Source organism: Acomys minous (genome assembly GCF_964271855.1).
Source record: "Acomys minous genome assembly, chromosome: 7".
NCBI lineage: Eukaryota > Metazoa > Chordata > Mammalia > Rodentia > Muridae > Acomys > Acomys minous.
Genome location: NC_140488.1, coordinates 53,382,576 through 53,401,430, shown reverse-complemented (window position 1 = coordinate 53,401,430; position 18,855 = coordinate 53,382,576).

The window sequence follows — 18,855 nt, the reverse complement described above, 5'->3', positions numbered from 1 at the left end:
CTTGTATTCGTTTTGTGAGTATTTTATTTAATATTTTTGCATCAATGTTCATAAGAGAAATTGGTCTGAAATTCTCTTTTTTTGTTGGGTCTTTGTGGGGTTTAGGTATAAACATGACTGTGGCCTCATAGAATGAAGTTGGTAATGTTCCATCCATTTCTATCTTCTGGAGTACCTTGAAGAGTATCGGTATTATCTCTTCTTTGAAGGTCTGGTAGAATTCTGCACTGAACACATCTGGCTCTTGGCTTTTTTTGGTTGGGAGACTATCAATGATTGCTTCTATTTCTATAGGAGAAATTGGACCATTTAATTTGTTTATCTGATCTTAATTCAATTTTGGCAAGTGGAATCAATAAAAAAATTGTCCCTTTCCCTTAGATTTTCAAATTTTGTGGCATATATGCCTTTAACATAGGATCTTTGATTCTTTGTATTTCTTCAGTGTCTGTTGTTATGTCTTCCACTGGATTAATTCTGTAGGGAGCTGAAGATATGCCTCTTCCTAGAAGTAAATTCTGTCTTTTAACACTATATTTGTAGGTACTGGAGGCCAATTCCAAATACATGAAAACAGGACCTGCCATGTGCAGCTTACATTACGATTATGTTAAATAGCTAATGATGAATAGTCACATTTGATAAAGAACTAATATGAGGCCTTCTGCTATTCATTACAAATGAAATTTGTGTTCTCTAGTTTGATCAGGACTGGTAGTCCACAAGATGACTTCTTTCATGGGGACTGAAAATAACTTTACAGTAATAGATATCTGTCTGCTCATCTACACTTTCTTTTTTAAATTTTTTATTAATTTATTCTTATTACATCTCAATGGTTATCCCATCCCTTGTATCCTCCCATTCTTCCCTCCCTCCTATTTTCCTGTTATTCCCCTACCCTATGACTGTTCTGAGGGGAATTTCCTCACCCTGTATATGCTCATAGGGTATCAAGTCTCTTCTTGGTGACCTGCTGCCCTTCCTCTGAGTGTCACCAGGTCTCCCCCTACAGGGGACATGGTCAAAGATGAGGCACCAGAGTACGTGAGAAAGTCATACCCCACTCTCCACTCAACTGTGGAGAATGTTCTGACCCTTGGGTAGATCTGGGTAGGGGTTTAAGGTTTACCACCTGTATTGTCCTTGGCTGGTGCCTTAGTTTGAGCGGGACCCCTGAGCCCAAATCTGCCTATCATAATGTTCTATTGTAGGTTTCTAGGAACCTCTGGATCCTTCTACTTTGCCATTCTCCCATGCTTTTCTCATCTAGAGTCCCAATAGGAAGTCCTCCCCTCTGTCTCAGTTTCCTGGTAAGTGAAGGCTTTCGTGGGACATGCCCCTTGGGCTAATATGCAGATATAAGTGAGTATATACCATTTGAGTCTTTCTGCTTCTGTGTTAACTCACTCATTATGATCATTTCTACCTCAATCCATTTATCCACAAATTTCAGGAATTCCTTGTTTTTAATAGCTGAATAGTATTCCATAGTGTATATGTACCACAGTTTCTTTATCCATTCTTCTATTGAGGGACACTTAGGCTGTTTCCATGTTCTGGCTATTACGAATAAGGCTGCTATGAACATGGTTGAGCAAATTTTCTTGTTGTGTGCTGGAGCATCTTCTGGGTATATTCCAAGGAGTGGAATAGCTGGGTCTTGAGGAAGCCCTAGTCCCATTTTTCTGAGATAGCACCAGATAGATTTCCAAAGAGGCTGTACTAGTTTGCATTCCCACCAGCAATGAAGGAGTTTTCCTCTCTCCCCACATCCTTGCCAGCATGTGGTGTCACTTGAATTTTTGATCTTAGGCATTCTGATGGGTGTAAGATGGAATCTCAGAGTTGTTTTTATTTGCATTTCCCTGATGATTAAGAAGGTTGAGCATTTCTTTAAGTGTTTCTCAGCCATTTGATATTCCTCTGTTGAGAATTCTCTGTTTAGTTCCATGTCCCATTTCTCAACTGGGTTATTTGGTTTGGTGGTGTTTAATTTCTTGAGTTCTTTATATAGTTTGGATATTAGACCTTTGTCAGATGTAGGCTTGGTGAAGATCTTTTCTGAGTCTATAGGCTGTCATTTTGTTCTGTTGAAAGTGTCTCCTGCCTTATAGAAGCTTCTCAGCCTCATCAGGTCCCATTTATTAATTGTTGATATTAAGGCCTGTGCCATTGGTGTTCTGTTCAGGAAATTGTCTCCTGTGCCAATATGTTCCAGGCTCTTTCCGACTTTTTCTTCTAAGTGACTAAGTGTCGCTGGTTTTATGTTGAGGTCTTTAATCCACAGGGATATAAGTTTTGTGCAAGGGGACAAATATGGGTCCAGTTGCATTTTTTTATACATAGACATCCAGTTAGACCAGCACCACTTGTTGAAGATGCTATCCTTTTCCCATCGAATGGATTTGGCTTCTTTGTCAAAAATCAAGTGACCATATGTGTGTGGATTCATATCTGGGTCTTCGATTCGATTCCACTGATCAATCAGCCTGTTGCTGTGCCAGTAACCATGCTGTTTTAATTACTATTGCTTTATAGTACAGTTTGAGAACAGGTATGGAGATTCCTCTGGAGCAGCTTTTATTGTACAAGATTGTTTTAGCTATTCTGGGTTTTTTCTTTTTCCATATGAAGTTCAGAATTGAACTTTCAATGTCCTTTAAAAATTGTGTAGGTATTTTGATAGGGACTGCAGTGAATCTATAGATTGTTTTTGGTTAGATGGCCATTTTTACTATGTTAATTCTCCCGATCCATGAGCAAGGAAGATCATTCTATCTTCTCATGTCATCTTCGATCCCTTTCCTCAGAGTTTTGAAATTTTTTTTCAAACAAGTCCTTCACTTGCTTACTTAGAGTAACACCTAAATATTTTATATTGCTTGTGGCTAATGTGAAGGGTGTGGCTTTCCTAATTTCTTCCTCTCCAAACTTGTCATTTGTGTATAGGAATTCTACAGAACTTTTTTGAGTTAATTTTGTATCCAGCCAATTTGCTGAAGGTGTTTATCAGCTGTAGGAGTTCTCTGGTGGAATTTTGAGTGTCACTTATGTACATCATCATATCATCTGCAAAAAGGGATAATTTGGCTTCCTCCTTTCCCATTTGGATACCCTTGTTCTCCTTTTGTTGTCTTATGGCTCTGGCTAGAACTTCGAGTAGTATATTGAAGAGATATGGAGAGAGTGGGCAGCCTTTCTTTGTTCCTGATTCTAGAGGAATTTCCTTGAGTATCTCCCCTTTTACTTTGATTTTGGCTATTGGCTTGCTGTATATAGCCTTTATTATTTTGAGGAAAGTGCCTTGTATCCCTGATCTCTCTAAAACTTGAAACATGAATGGGTGTTGGATTTTATCAAATGCTTTCTCTGCATCTAAGGAGATGACCATGTGGTTTTTTATTTGCAGTTTGTTTATATAGTGGATTACATTGATGGATTTCTGTATATTAAACCATCCCTTCATGCCTGGAATGAAGCCTACTTGGTCATGATGAATGATATCTTTGATGTGCTCTTGTATTCGTTTTGCAAGTATTTTATTTAGTATTTTTGCATCGATGTTCATAAGAGAAATTGGTCTGAAATTCTCTTTCTTTGTTGAGTCTTTGTGAGGTTTAGGTATCAATGAGACTATGGGCTCATAGAATGAATTTGGTAATGTTCCATCCCTTTCTATCTTTTGGAGTAGCTTGAAGAGTATCAGTATTAGCTCGCCCTTGAATGTCTGGTAGAATTCTGCAATGAAATCATCTGGCCCTGGGCTTTTTTTGGTTGGGAGACTATCAATGATTGCTTCTATTTCTGTAGGGAAAAAGGACTATTTAGCTTGCTTATCTGTTCTTCACTCAACTCTGGCAAGTGAAATTGATCAAGAAAATCGTCAATTTCCCTTAGATTTTCAAATTTTGTGGCATATATGCCTTCAAAGTAGGATCTTATGATTCTTTGTTTTTCATCAGTGTCTGTTGTTATGTTTCCCTTTTCATTTCTGATTTTGTTGATTTCAATACTGTCTCTCTGTCTTTTTGTTAGTTTGGCTAGTGGTCTGTCTATCTTGTTGATTTTCTCAAAGAACCAGCTCTTGGTTTTGTTGATTCTTTGGAATTTTTCTTAGTTTCTAATTTGTTAATTTCACCCCTGAGTTTGATTATTTCCAGACGTCTACTCCTCTTGGGTGTTTCTGCTTCTTTTTCTTTTCTAGGGCTTCCAGTTGTGTCATTAAAGTGCTTATGTGTGATGCTTCCAATTTCTTTTTAAAGGCACTTAGTGCTATGAATTTTCCTCTTAGCACTGCTTTCAATGTATCCCACAAATTTGGGCATGTTGTTTCTTCATTTTCGTTGAACTTCGGAAACTCCTTGATTTCTTTCTTTCTTTATTCCCTGACCCAGGTGTTATTTAGCAGAGAGTTACTTAATTTCCATGTATGTTTAGGCTTTTTGTGATTTCTGTTGTTGTTAAATTGCAGCCTAAGCCCATGGTGATCTGATAGGATACAAGGTATTATTTCAATCCTCTTGTATCTGTTGAGGTTTGCTTTGTGACCTACTATGTGATGCGTTTTGGAGAAGGTCCATGGGGTGCAGAGAAGAAGGTATATTCTTTCTTGTTTGGGTGCAAGGTTCTATAAATATCTGTTCGATCCATTTGACCCATGGCATTGGTTAATGATGTTATTTTTCAGCTTAGTTTCTGTTTCAATGACTTCTCCTTCAGTGAGAATGGGGTGTCTCACACTATTATTGTGTGGGGATCGATGCGTGGTTTAAGCCTTTTTAGCAGATCTTTTACAAAAGTGGGTGCCCTTGTATTGGGAGCATAGATGTTCAGAATTGTGATGTCATCTTGGTTGACTTTACCTTTGATGAGTATGAAGTGTCTGTCCTCATCCCTTTTGATTAATCTTGGTTGAAAGTCTATTCTGTTCGATATTAAAATGGCTACACCTGCTTGCTTCTTGTGACCATTTGCTTGGAATATTTTTTCCCACCTTTTATCCTGAGGTAATGCCTATCATTATGGGTGAGATGTGTTTCTTGAATGCAGAAGAAAGTTGGATCTTGTTTATGCACCCATTCAGTTAGTCTGTGTCTTTTTATTTGAGAATTGAGACCATTGATGTTGAGAAATATTAATGACCACTGACTATTAAGAGTCTTAATTTTGATGTTGGTTCCAGTCGAGCGTTTGTGTAGTTGTGTTTTTGCCATTGTATAGTGATCTATTTCCTGAGTAGTTTTGGTTGTAGCTTGACCCATTGGGATGGAGTTTTCCTTCTAGAACCTTCTGTAAAGCTGGATTTGTGGATAGGTACTGTTTGAATTTGGTTTTGTCATGGAATATTTTGTTTTCTCCATCAATGGTTATTGATAGTTTTGCTGAGTAAAGTAGTCTGGCCTGGCATCTGTGGTCTCTTAGGGATTGCAGGATCTCTGTCGAGGCCCTTCTGGCTTTTATGGTCTCTGCTGAGAAGTCGGGTGTATTTCTGATAAGTTTGCCATTAAATTTTATTTGGCCTTTTTCCCTTGCAGCTTTTAATATTTTTTCTTTGTTCTGTATGTTTTGTGTTTTGATTATTATGTGACGGGCAGTTTTTCTTTTCTGGTCAATTCTATTTGGTGTTCTGGAGGCCTCTTGTATGTTTATAAGCATCTTTTTCTTTAGATTGGGGAAATTTTCTTCTATGATTTTGTTGAGAATAGTTTCTGGGCCTTGGAGTCTGATATCTTCTCTTTCTTCAGTGCCTATTATCCTCAGATTTCTTCTTTTCATGGTGTCCTTAATTTCTTGGATGTTTTGTGTCAGGAGTTTTCCAGATTTGGCATTTTCTTTAATGGTTGCTTCAAGATCTGTGATTGTATCTTCTAGACTTGAGATTCGTTCTTCCATCTCTTGGATTTTGTTAGAAAAGCTCACCTCTATGTTGCTTGCCTTCTTCTCTGAGGTCTCATGTTCTTGTTTTTCTTCTGTCTGTATGTTTATCATTGAATCCATTTTCATCTTCATATCTTGAACAATTTTTTTTATTTCTTTCATCTGATTTTTTTTATATTCCTGAGTTTTTTCCATTGTCGCTTTATAGGTCTTCAGATCTTGGACCCTTTTATTTATTTCTTTCATCAAGTTGTTTACATTTTCCTGAAATTTTTCCAGTTCCACTCTATGTGCTTCTTTTATGTCTCGAACCTGTTTGGCTTCGTCTTCCTGCATTTGATTTCGAATTTTATTTGTTTCCTCCATTATCATCCTCATTACCAAGGATTGGAGGTCATTTTCTTGTGTTTCTGTTGTATTTGGGTTCTCTGGGTTATTTTCTTTGGGATAGTTGGAAACTGGAGACGCCATGTTGTTTTGGGTTTTTTTGTGTATGCTTTTACACTGTCCTTTAGACATCTTGCCATCTCTGTTTTTTTGGGTAGCTTCCAGAGTTGGATGGAGGGTGTCTGATGATAGATTCACTTGTTTTCTCATGATTTCCGTAGGCTAGAAGCTCTTATGCTTCACTGGTGTGGATGACAGGAGGTTAGCCCAGTCGTTTTGGGCTCTCACAGCCAGTGATCCTCAGCTCCCCTTTGCTGTGGGTCCTGCAATCATTTTTGGGTCTTTGAATGATCGTTGGGTCAGGCCAAGGTATCTACAGCCTTCCGGGTCCCCTGCCAAGTCCAGCCAGGGACACTGTTCCCGAACTACGTGTTGAGCTCAGCTAGATTTTCAGGGCCTGGACCATCTGCCATAGCAGGAGAACTGGGGCTGCACTGAGTTAGCACCTAGGGTGGAACTGAGCGCTCCGCCCAGCCTGCATCACAGCAGGGGAGCTGTGGCTGCGTTGAGGTAGTGCCTCAGACAGAACTGCTTGCTGAGCTTAGCCTTTGTCTCCATGGCACAGCGCACTGACTGAACCCAGGACTCTGGGGCTGAACTGTCTGCTGAGTCCAGTTTGGGTCTCAAGGCACCATGTGACCAAAATCCTGTCCAGAGTCCCCTCTCCCGCAGCAACTTCCACTGTCCACCACACCAATCACCTCCACCAGAAGGCTCTGAGCTGCAAACCTCAGCCACCACCGCTGGTGCCACTGGTGCCGCTGGTGCCACTGGTGCTGTCTCTGACGCTGCTGCTCTGATCTGAGAAAATCTACACTCTTCCTGTGTGCAGGGGCATGCAGGTCCTCCGCACCCTGGTCCTTCCGAACTGTGGAGCACTCCTGCTGCCGTGGTGTGGCGACCTTGGTGTTCCTGGCTCAGAAATCTATGCAATTTCCTGAATTGTTCACTGGAGCTTCCAAACACGGTCCACACTGCTCGCCGCCATCTTGGATCCTTCCTCATCTATACTTTCTTGCTGCCTAATAAAGATCATATTACATAATGGGCACTTAATTTATTGGTGGAGCAAATGAATTTTCACATATATATGACTAGTTGACAATAATAAACCTTTCATTGGCTACTCATCTTTCTTTATTGAGAAGAATCTCAAATATATAGATATAGATATTATTTTAAAACAAGCATTACACAAGTTGTGTTAGAGAATATAAGCTAAATGAAGCCATTATGGAAGTTGGGGGAGAAAATAAACAAAAGCTACACAAAGCCTTCTAGTTTATCTGACAACTTACAGCAATGATTTATACAGCAGGTACGCTACGTGCCTGAGACCATAGCCCATCATCAGCAGTAACCAGAAGGAGCTATAACAAACCTACCCTGCATTTTCAGAAATTAGTAGGTATATGGAAAACTTGCTTTTTTTTCAAGATGCATACATGGGTTTTTTCAAAGCATAAGAATTCATTCTGAATCTCAAAGCATAACAATTCCAAGGTCTTCAACTGATCCTGCTGCCACTGCAGGTTTTCACAAGATGACAAGAAGATTTTCTTCTTCACAAAGATTCTAATTTGCCAACCATCTCTAAAAATGGCCTACTTAGCCTACTTAGCCATTATATTCGAAGACGAAACATATCCCTGCAGTAGAAAAAGCAACTTTGCCATTCATGCCCCTGCTTTTTATGTACTGGGTTGAGTGTGGGGAGTAAAGGTTTGAAAAAGACCCATAAGTGAGTTCTGGAATTCTCATTGTCTTTATATAATTACTTCACTTTGGTGCTTGCATATCTCTGTGTTCAGGAAATTTTAAATAACTAATTATACCAAAGAACATCAGCAAAGAATGAAGTAGAAATCATGTGTATGTTGAGCTTTCAGCATTCCTTTGCATCCTTCCATATACAGCACTTCCTGTGATTTTAATGCCCAGGGTATGTTTATATATTATACTTTTTAATTTTTTTTCTTCAATTTTTTTTGCTGCCATTGATAGCTTTTCCATATTCCCTAAAGATTTCCCTACTACAAATAAGAGAGCTTAATTATTTCTATAATAGAAAGATTAGAGGTCCCATGAGGTTTTTTCTTCTTTAAATACCATTGTACATACAATGCAAGTAATTCATGACCAATACAGCTAGTCATAAAAGGATCTGAGTAAAAACTGAAAAGTGAGAAATATATATAGTACCTTTTAAAAAGTGCTATTATTGGCTTCTAACATCCAGGTCAGGGCCAGAGAGAATAAATTAGTGGGGTAAAGCTGTATATAATAGCTGATGTTCATGCAGTCTTTTTCGTTGTTGTTGGTGTTGGTGTTTATGCAATTTCCATTGCACAAGTTCCAGACATGTCCAGGAAAGTTATGTAACAGCCACCCAGAGAATTTCATTTTGTTGTAGTTACAGCACTTTAGATATGCTTTGCATGCATGCCACTTTTATTTGCTGGTTGCAAAAGCTAAGCTAATCTTTTCTGGTTTGGATATCACTAAGTTATACTACTATCCCTTGTTTTTAATAAAAATTCTGAAGTTATTATTTTTTGGAATGATCCAGCTCCTAGTTCTACTCTCTAATGAAAGTCTAATGGGCTTGTTTTGCAACAAAAGGAGACCAGAGGTTGCTAAGCAGGTGTTTGCTGGAGGTGGTCAGATTTGTTGTTAAGGTACAACAGAATCAACTTTGTGTGTCTCCAGAAAACAGTTCATTATTGTCTAAGCATAGTTTTCTTACTAAACCCCAGAAAAATGATGATTGTGTTGATTTTACTACATTTATTTAGGATTTATGACAGTAACTGTTTACAGAATTCCTGCCTTTATTCAACAAAATGCTTCCCTTTCACACACCCATTCTATTTATTAAAGTCTTGAAAAGGAGTCAATATATGTTTGGTGATTTAAATTCTTTTTTGAATATTCATATTTATTGATTTTAATACTTTATAAATTCTTTAAGGAGTTCATACCTTGTATTTTTATTATATTTGTCCCCTCCCTGACTTCCTTCCAGATTCACCCTTTCTATACCCAACCAACTTTATGTCATTATCTTTTTTATCAAGTACAATTTATGCTGCCTATACACTCTTGGGTATGGGGCCATCTACTGTAGTGTGGTTTACCTACTAAAGGCCACAACCCCCCCCCCAAACACACAAAAAAAGCAATTAGTTCTTTCCCAACAGCAATCAATTACCAAATTCCTTAGCTAGGGGTGGGATGATATGTCTGTCCATCAACCACATGGAATATCTGGTTTGAGCTTGATCAGGTCTTGTGCATGTTGTTACACTGGTGGAAGTTCATATAGGCAACTTCCTGTTATATCTGGAAAACAATATTTAATTGTAGTCATCCACCAATTGTAACTCTTACATGCCTTCTGCTTCCTTATCTGAGATAACACCAGAGGCTTGGAAGAAGGAGTGTGATATAGATGTCCCATTAAGGTCAGTACACTCTGCAGTCTTTTACTCTCTATACCTTGATCAGTTGTGGGTTTTTTTTTTTATTAATCAACATCTTCTCCAAAAAGGAGCTTCTCCAGTGAGTTAACAGATGAATTGATCTATGGGGATGGCAATAATTCATTAGGAGTTTGTTTACTACTATAGTGGAGTAATAGTAGGTTCTCCACTAAGCATTGTGACCTATCTGGCCATAGTCTCTTGAACTTGATAATGGTGTCTCAATTATGTTTTTCATCTTGGAAATGGGTCTCATATCCATTTAAAAAGTGATTGGTTATTGCCATGACATTCTTGCCACTACTTCTCCAATGAGCATCTCTTGCCAGACTAATCATTATTGTAGGTTGCAGGGTTCACACCTGGTTAAGTTGATGATGAGTTTTCCCCCTGATAGTATTTATACCCACTTGCAGCACTATGAAAGCCAACCAGTAATAATAAAGGAATGATATCTCCATGTTCTATGCTTCATGTATATGTTGTCTCGAGCAATAGGGTTTTACTATCAGGTTCTAGAGAATAAGCAAGAGTACAGGAAATAGCTTATGTTTGTGGGGTCTATGGGAACTCCCTATCTAATAACTGCAAAAGAAGTAATCCACACCTGACATTGGGCTTTTTAATTGTTAGTCTATCTTGTACAGTGGGCATATTGTCATCCTGTTATAGGGTCACTACATTTAAGTTTGTATATGTATAGGATATATATGTGTATGTTTTAGGAAGCTTCTTCAATAGTAGGTTATTATATGACTTTTTCAAAATGTCTTTAGTGATAGTTGTATCTTCATGTGGTCCTTCTCCACCTGGCACACCTACCACTCACACACCATTTAATCTTTGCTATTCCATTATTTTCCTACCCCCTGTTCTAGCACCTGTCCTTTGAAAGCAAGCCCCCATGCCATGGCCTATTATAAGTTTCCTGACATCTGTTCATATACCAAAAGAAATAAACATGCCTAAATATTCAAAGCTAACAAGCAGCAATGAAAGAAAATATGAGGTGTTTATCTCTCCAGGTCTGGGTTACCTCCCTCAAAGTGACTGTTTTTGGCTCTTTTCATTCACTACAAATTTCATAATTTTGCTTTTCTTAGGAGCTGAATAAAATTCCATTGTGTAAATGAGGATAATGATTTTAAATCTTTTGTAGTTTTCTTCTTTGGTAAATATACAAGAGCAAGTCAGCTTCAATAATTTCAACTGCTATCAAATGACAAGCTGGAGTAGACTCTATTTTTGTATATTCTTCCAATTTCATATGGCCTCTTAGATACTAATAACACTTTTCTTTGGGTGGTAATATAATGAAGAATGTAACTCTATATTGAATATAGATATTCAATATATATCTATATCTATATCTATCTATCTATATCTATATCTATATATATATAATTAAAGGCCAATCAATTTCCTTTTGTTTAAGACAAGGTGTAACATCCAAATGAACAAATATGCATCAAAAATATTTTTAAGTTTGGTCATGCAACAACTCTTAAATGATTTATCTAGTTCCATGACAATTGTACAAGTCTTTCCTCAATGATTGAGTCTATCATTTGACTTCAGATTCCATTTGAATTCACTTACTCTTCTGTCTTCATCAACTGCCTTTCTTATTTCTTTACTAATCTATGAAATCTAATATATTTTCTGAGAAGGAACTTGCTATTTATGTCTTCAAATATGGCATTTTTTCTCTGTAAAAGTTTAAATTGGGAAACTGACATATGCAGAAAAGCAAGAGGACAATTTTATGTATAAACACACAAACATACACTACATATACATATATCTGAGATTAAATATCATTTATTATTTGGAAGGTTTAGTAAAACTAAAGGTTATATGTTCCTTAAATGTTTATAGAAAGAAAAGCATGCTTAATGTTTGAAGGAAGCCTGATCCATGATTATGTGTATGAATGAAGACTTTAAAGCACTGGCTCAACTTTATTTTCACATATATTTGGTCCATTCAAGTTTTCTTTTTCTATTTTCTGAGTCATTTTGGTAAGTCATATTTTAAGTAGGTTTTATATGCATATATGTATTTTTAACAAGGAAAAGAGTCCATTTAAATTTCCATATTCATTGGAACACAATTTTTAAGATTTTCCTTATGATTTTTTTTAAATTCCTTTGCTTCAGATTGCTTCTCTTACAGTTCTCCAAAAAGAATGCAGAAAGTAGAATACAGAGTTGGGGCATACTGTCTTTTTTAAGGAGCTCACAGAAAGATGGTTTGTGTTGAACATTGTAAGTTGGGAATTTGTTTCTAATAAAACTCTTACAGGAGCAGAAACATTCAATTTGCAGTAATCACACATGAATTTGGCTCACTGGGAGTGTTCAGTAGTGGGTTTCTAAAGATTTAATCATTTAAACAAGCAAGACCCTATATTTAAGTTTTATTTCTAATAATGAAATAATTACACCGGAACATCCGAGTGGCTGATTTCTTCCCAGCAGGCATGCATTAATGTAGAAAATACCTTGATTTTTCTTGTACTGATAACAGAACAAAAGGTCACAGTTTCCAAAATGTCTTATTCCAGAAAATTCATTCTTGGAATATGGCATTGTCTGTCCCATGAGACTAAAATATGTGGGTGGCGAAAAAGTATATCATTCTGGCTTTGATTTCTCAGTGAAAATAATATCAACTAATATAAAACATTTAAATGTATTCTTTAAAAAGCTTCTATTAAGCAATACAATTTTCACATAATCCTATTTTATAGGCTAGAATATGTGAAGCAACATTCATTGTTCAAACTTCAGGTTTGTATTTCAACACGAACATCCACAAACCCCACAAAGGTGAACTCTCCCAGTACCTAAGAGTAACTTTTGAGCTTAGTAATCTGTGTAATACTTTAAGGTGTCACACTAGGGTTCGTGTGTTATAAGGAGACTTCTAAAGGTTAGTAATATAGAAGAAAGAAAATATTGTGTCAGGGAAACGCTATGCTAAAGTATATTTTTAAAATTTATTTTAGATTCATTTAACTTAAGTCATGTGTGTTGTTATTTTGTCTACATATATGCATGTTACCCATGTATTTGTCTGATTTTCCATGGAGGACAGAAGAAAGCGTCAGATCCCCTGGAACTAGAGTTACTGACGGTTATGAACTACCATGCCGGTACTGAGAATAGAACCCAAATCCTATGCAAAACCAGGCAATGCTCTTAACTACTAAGCCATATTTTTACTCCCTGAAGACACATTTTCAAGAATTTGGTAATAGACAGTATGCCAGGTTCTTTACTAATAATATTTTATCTAATCTTCTCAGTAACCTTTTAAGATTAGAATTTTTATTATCTTTGTTTTGACCCCCGATGAAGTTGAGGTTCACAAAATAGAAATGTTTTTCCCAAAGTACTAATGCCAAGCCTTGCATCTATCTTTTGTTTATTCTAAACCTTGTATTCCTATCCTCTATGGTTACTCACTCTTGTGACGGGGAAAAAGTAAAAGTATAGGACACAAAATGGTGTGATTCCAGGTTCATTTCTGTTATACAAAAATAATATTTGTGACCCAAAGACACTTTTTCCCCACACACTAACTTGTAGAAAAACCCATGTAAACTATAGGGAGGACTTGGCTTCTGCTTTTTGTTGAGCCCCCCTTTATTACTCTAAATTGTTTAACTGACAGTTGGATTGTTCTTTGAAACAAAGTCTCAGCTGCTTCACAGAGTGCAGGTACCTTGCCAAGGCCTTTGTTCTCTGAACTGTTTGTTTTCTGCTCTCAGTTCCAGCTTCCTGCAAATATCATACTCATATTCATCCTGAATGATGACTACACTGCAGCCCACAGAGATGCGTGGGTTGTGAAAGCCGAGGGAAAGCATCAAACAGGGAGGGGCCCATTGAGCAAGATAGAGGATAGAATGGCTGATTCACAGTGTTGAATACACTAGCACTCTGTTTATTCTCTGCAGAGGTGAACCTTGTCTTCTGCACAATATATTATATAACTACTGCTGTGCAAGATAAGGATGCAGAACACAGCAAGATTTTTGTATGATGATGATGAGTGATGATAATGGTTATAATGATAATGATGATAATATTAATAGCAGCCATAGCTATGTTCTAAGTGCCTGCTGTGGTTCAGCTGCTCCTAAGACCTATTGGTGGCTTTGTCTCAATTACTCTTTCTCCACTCCTGTAAGGTACATACTATTATCGACCCAATTTTATAGTTGTTGAAACTGAAGTGGAGAAGAATAAATGACTATTCTAAGTTCATGCAGGAGAAACCTGAACTTGTCTCTTGTCTCCTATCCCTGGCAGTCTGATTTCAGAGCATGATCTGGTTTCAATTCTGCTACCTATTATGTTGAAGCTGGTTGGCTTTGAGCATACTATCTACTTCATTAAAACCTGTCTTGGTCCATTTTGAAAATAAAGGGCTGGCATGAGGCATTGCAAAACAATGTAGTGCCTAATTCAGTAAAGTTTCAATAAATATTTACTTCTCCTTTTCCTTCCTAGTGTCCACTTGTGGCTAGGTTTTCTTAAACTGTGATTAAGAGAACACCTTGGTCAGAATTACCTAAGGTACTTATTAAAAATGCAATACCAGCATTTCCTATGCTCAAGGATATTCAGTTCATAGCAAGAAGGTTTGATATAGTTAAATAAGCAAAGTAAAATTTTAATGCCATTTTCTACCAAGTAGCAATAAAAAGAAATTGCTAAGTACCCTTTGAATTTTTAACAGATGTAGCCTTCTGGCCACCTGAATCAACTTCACAAAAATGTGAACTAAATACATAAATCTGACTGAATATTACATCATCATCATCATTCAAGCTTGTTTTGCAAATGTTTTTTTCATAGATGTATAATGTACTCATACATTTCTAGTTCCACAAAATATGTAGGATATGCAAAAATATTAATAATATAGAGGACACAGCTATTCTTTGCATTTCTAGAGTGGCTCCACACTTGTTAACAAATGTATGTACAGGAACACGTGCAGTCAGAATACACATATGTATGTATGTATGTATGCATGTAAGTGTCTATATACATGCAAAAGAAGATTACTCAAAGAAGAAATTTCAATGAACTTATGATGGGGTCCCAACTTGGGCTCCAAGCCAGGTCCAGCTAACCAACTTCAATAAGCCAATTAAAGGACCTAAATTAAAAGTGGAAAGCAAACAAAGGAGATGTATAGTGCTGTATTTGGGAGATGGCAGTGCCTCAAAGAATCCCCCAATTCCCTTCAGGGTCCTGAAGTGAGATAAAATCTAAATAGATAGCCAGTGATGCACACATCTAAGCAGTTTTGTCAAGTTGCAATCCCACCCACCACTGGTCCATAGTTGTATGGTCTTCAATCTCATAGTATAGAATATTTAGGCAAGTTATTAGAACTGTATGCAATCTTTTAGGGAAACAGTTTCCTATTCTGGCTTAGGCCATTTTACTTGTATTACGTGTTTTACTGTTTTACTTGCATGAGATTCCGGTATGTACAAACTGAGAACATGGCCACCCTATAATATAGTTAAGGGAAAGGTTTTTATTGTAGGTATGAGAATGAGGACAGCCAGAGGCATATGGAAGAGTCCAGAGTAGAAAGAGAAAGTAATATACTGAGCATGGCCAACAGACTGGACCTGGCCATGAGAGAAGCAGGAAGTGAACATAGGGAAAGTGAGAGAAGAAGGGAGAGAGGGAAGAAGGGAGGGAGTGGGGAGGGAGGGAGGGAGAGAGGGAGAGAGAGAAAGAGAGAGAGAGAGAGAGACAGACAGACAGACAGACAGACAGACAGACAGACACGGACATGGACACATGGACACACACAGAGACACAGACACACAGACAGAGAACACATGTAGCCAAAGTAAGAGGGTTATAAGGAGAAAAAGTAGGTGGTCTGGGGTCAAGACTGTGCGCTGGAAGTTTAGGGTAGGGAAGGACATGTGAATAGCTAGGGTGCTAGAATGGATTTTGAAATGTGTTAACAGGTACTTGTGATACTGAGGGGGCCTGGAGGCCAGCAAGCACTTTAGTGTGCTAATAGACACCACATATAGCCATTTTATCCCTTCTGGCTCTTGGAATTTTGGTAAATGGAGTTTCTTTTGTGCTTGGTATGGGATAATTCACAATTCTTTGTGGTCCATTGTTTCAATAGTCATAGTCAAAATCTTTTTAGCATATCTTCATTTCTACCTGACATATTGCATAAACACTTTATGCTGATAAATAAACACTCTTCGGAAAGGCACAGCTCACAGAAAAATTGTTTTCCAGGAGAGACTATGTGACAGGAAGTAAGAGACAATGCTCTTCTTCTTTAGTTAACCTCTAGAAAGTCACCTGATTCCTATATGTCTATAAACTATGCCAAAAATCTAAGGAAGGAAAAAAAAATAACATCATTTGGGACATAGTCTCTCCAGTATTTGATACCTAAAGTGGATGTTGCATTGATTTAGCTACTCACTGATTACTTACCAGGTAACAAAACAAGATTTGAGAGACACTCATCAGTGATTTTGAACAAGAAATTACAGTATGATCAAGTTATAAAGCCGACTTGAAACTGTTACATCCCAGTGCTTCTCAAACTTTAATGTGTAGCTGAATTACTGGGGGAATCTTGTTAAAATGCAGACTTTGATTCAGTAAGTCTGAGGTAGATGTGGGAGACTCTGCATTTCAAGCAGGCATCTAGGTAGTGTTACTGGCCTGAGGACCTAACCTTAAGTAGCAAAGCTATAGCTGATGTTGTGAATTCCTTATCTTATCTTCTCCTCTTAGTGCAGACTTTGATCATCTCTGTTTATTTCTGCCTCTTTTCATCAAAGTAAGCAAATAAAAATCTGAATTGTCCGAAGGTGCTAATTAAATATGCAAATACCCCCTAAGTGAATACACACTGAAGTTTGAAAACCAATGCTTTAAGAAAAACACTGACTAGAGACCATTCCTATGTGGGAAGCAAGCCTCAACTCCCCAATTTACGACAGGTCAGTAGTTCTTAACCCAGCAACACATTATGATTAGCCAGGGAGACATTTTTTTTTTTAAGCCAGTGTTCTAGTCCTTTCCCAGATCAATTAAACTTGGCTCTCTGGGGTGGGCCTTGGGCATCTGTATTTTGAGAAAAGCTTCCCAAATTATTCTAATATACAGAATAAGTTAAGAACTATTTCTAGAAGTAAATTGCTATTTTTGTTTAAATTCAGGGATAAGATTAATAGAGGCAAAAATTCCATTTTGCTAGAATTTTCCTGTGTGTTGTTGTTGTTGATGTTGTTGTTGTTGTTGTCTTCATCCACCTTTAAGCCCTTTTCAAAAGAACCCTTCATTCTTGGAACTTTCATTGCACTTGTGTTCTCCCTACCTAAGATTGCCTGTTACAATGAATCATTGATCCCATGTGTCCCTGGTTTTGTTTCTTCATCAGAAGCTAACCTGTGTCCCATCTTCTAAGATCCATTTTCTTTCCCTCTCTGGTGATAAAAATAGGTTACTCAGAAAAACCGATCCTAGATTTTTATTAGCTTCTTTTTTATTGCAGTAATGAAACACTATGACCAAGGCAAGTTATAGAAAAAGGGTATTTATTTGGACTTAGGGTTCCAGAGGGTTAGAGTTCATTGTGGTGGCATGGAGGCAGCAGGTGGCAAGAACTGGATGTTGAAAGCAAAAACTGAGGGCTCACAAATCCATCTGCAAGCAGGAAACCAAGAAAGCTAAGGTTGCCTCCAGTGACTTTTTCTGACAAGGCCACGACTCTCAAACAGCTCCATCTAGTAAGGACCAAGTGTTCAAATGCAAAAGCCTGTGGGTGACATTCTCATTCAGACCACCACAAATATGATTACCCTTTTTAGTCTCACACTCTTTTTGTAAGGGGCCTGGCAGAAATGAAGATATCCTAGAGAGATATCTGTGTCTCACTATTTGAGAGGATGACCTAGATGATGATGGGTCAGTCAGTGGTGGGTGGGATCACAATACTGCTTAGATGTGCATAATCTTGGGCCTCTACATATTTAAGCCACTTCAGGATCTTGAAGATGGAATTGGTGGGTGGGGAATGGGAACAGGCTAATCATTGGATTTCATTGTCACTCTTCCCTACCCACATTAATTAAATAAATTTCTTCTTTTTGGCTTTCTACTATTAAATTAACTCTTTTTGATTTGGAGCAAAATGCTGTGATTCCACGCTCAAAATGATAACACTTTAGACTATAAGACTTTCCTGAAGTTTGGAACTTTAAATTTATTGATCAGAATAAATACACTTATTCCTAAAACGAGCAGCCACCTACTGCAGTAGCCATTAGCTCTGTCTTTGCTTAAGAGAGAATCCCTGTTTGTTGTCTGATTTTATTACAAACAATACTATTTTCATCACAAACATTGTATAAGAGCATATAGAATGTTCTGTTCTCAATTTTTAACAAATAAAATCATAGGTATTGCAAAGAAATAAGTTTGACATCAGTTACTTTTATTATGGAAAATGAATTTTGCATATTTTAAAATACACGGCTTGTAAGAAGTGAGGAAGTCTTTGATCAGGGCCTTGTAATCAGGAAAGCTTAGAAGAAAACAAAGGATACACAAATATGAGAAATTGACTACTTCCAGGAGGAAAGTGTTACATCAACATCAATTAATATTTATTGAGCACCTACTGGGTACACAACACCTGCTACCAGCTTAGAAAAATGACATGGATTACATCCCTATAAAACATAATTACCAAGGACTATTTTTGGCCATTTGTTTAAATTCATTATAGCAAGGACAAGCAAGCTGGGATGCTGGTAATTTGGTCTCATTAATAAAACTGATTCCTAGGGAGACTTGCTTTCTCAGAAAGACAAAAAAAATGAACCATACTGAAATATTATTTTCTATTACTTCAATCATTACAATATGTAACACACAGGTGGGACCAAATGCTATAATTTCAAGTATGAGAGTCTCAAATTTCAGTTATCAACCCACTCCTAGAGGAAGTATGACATCTACTACCT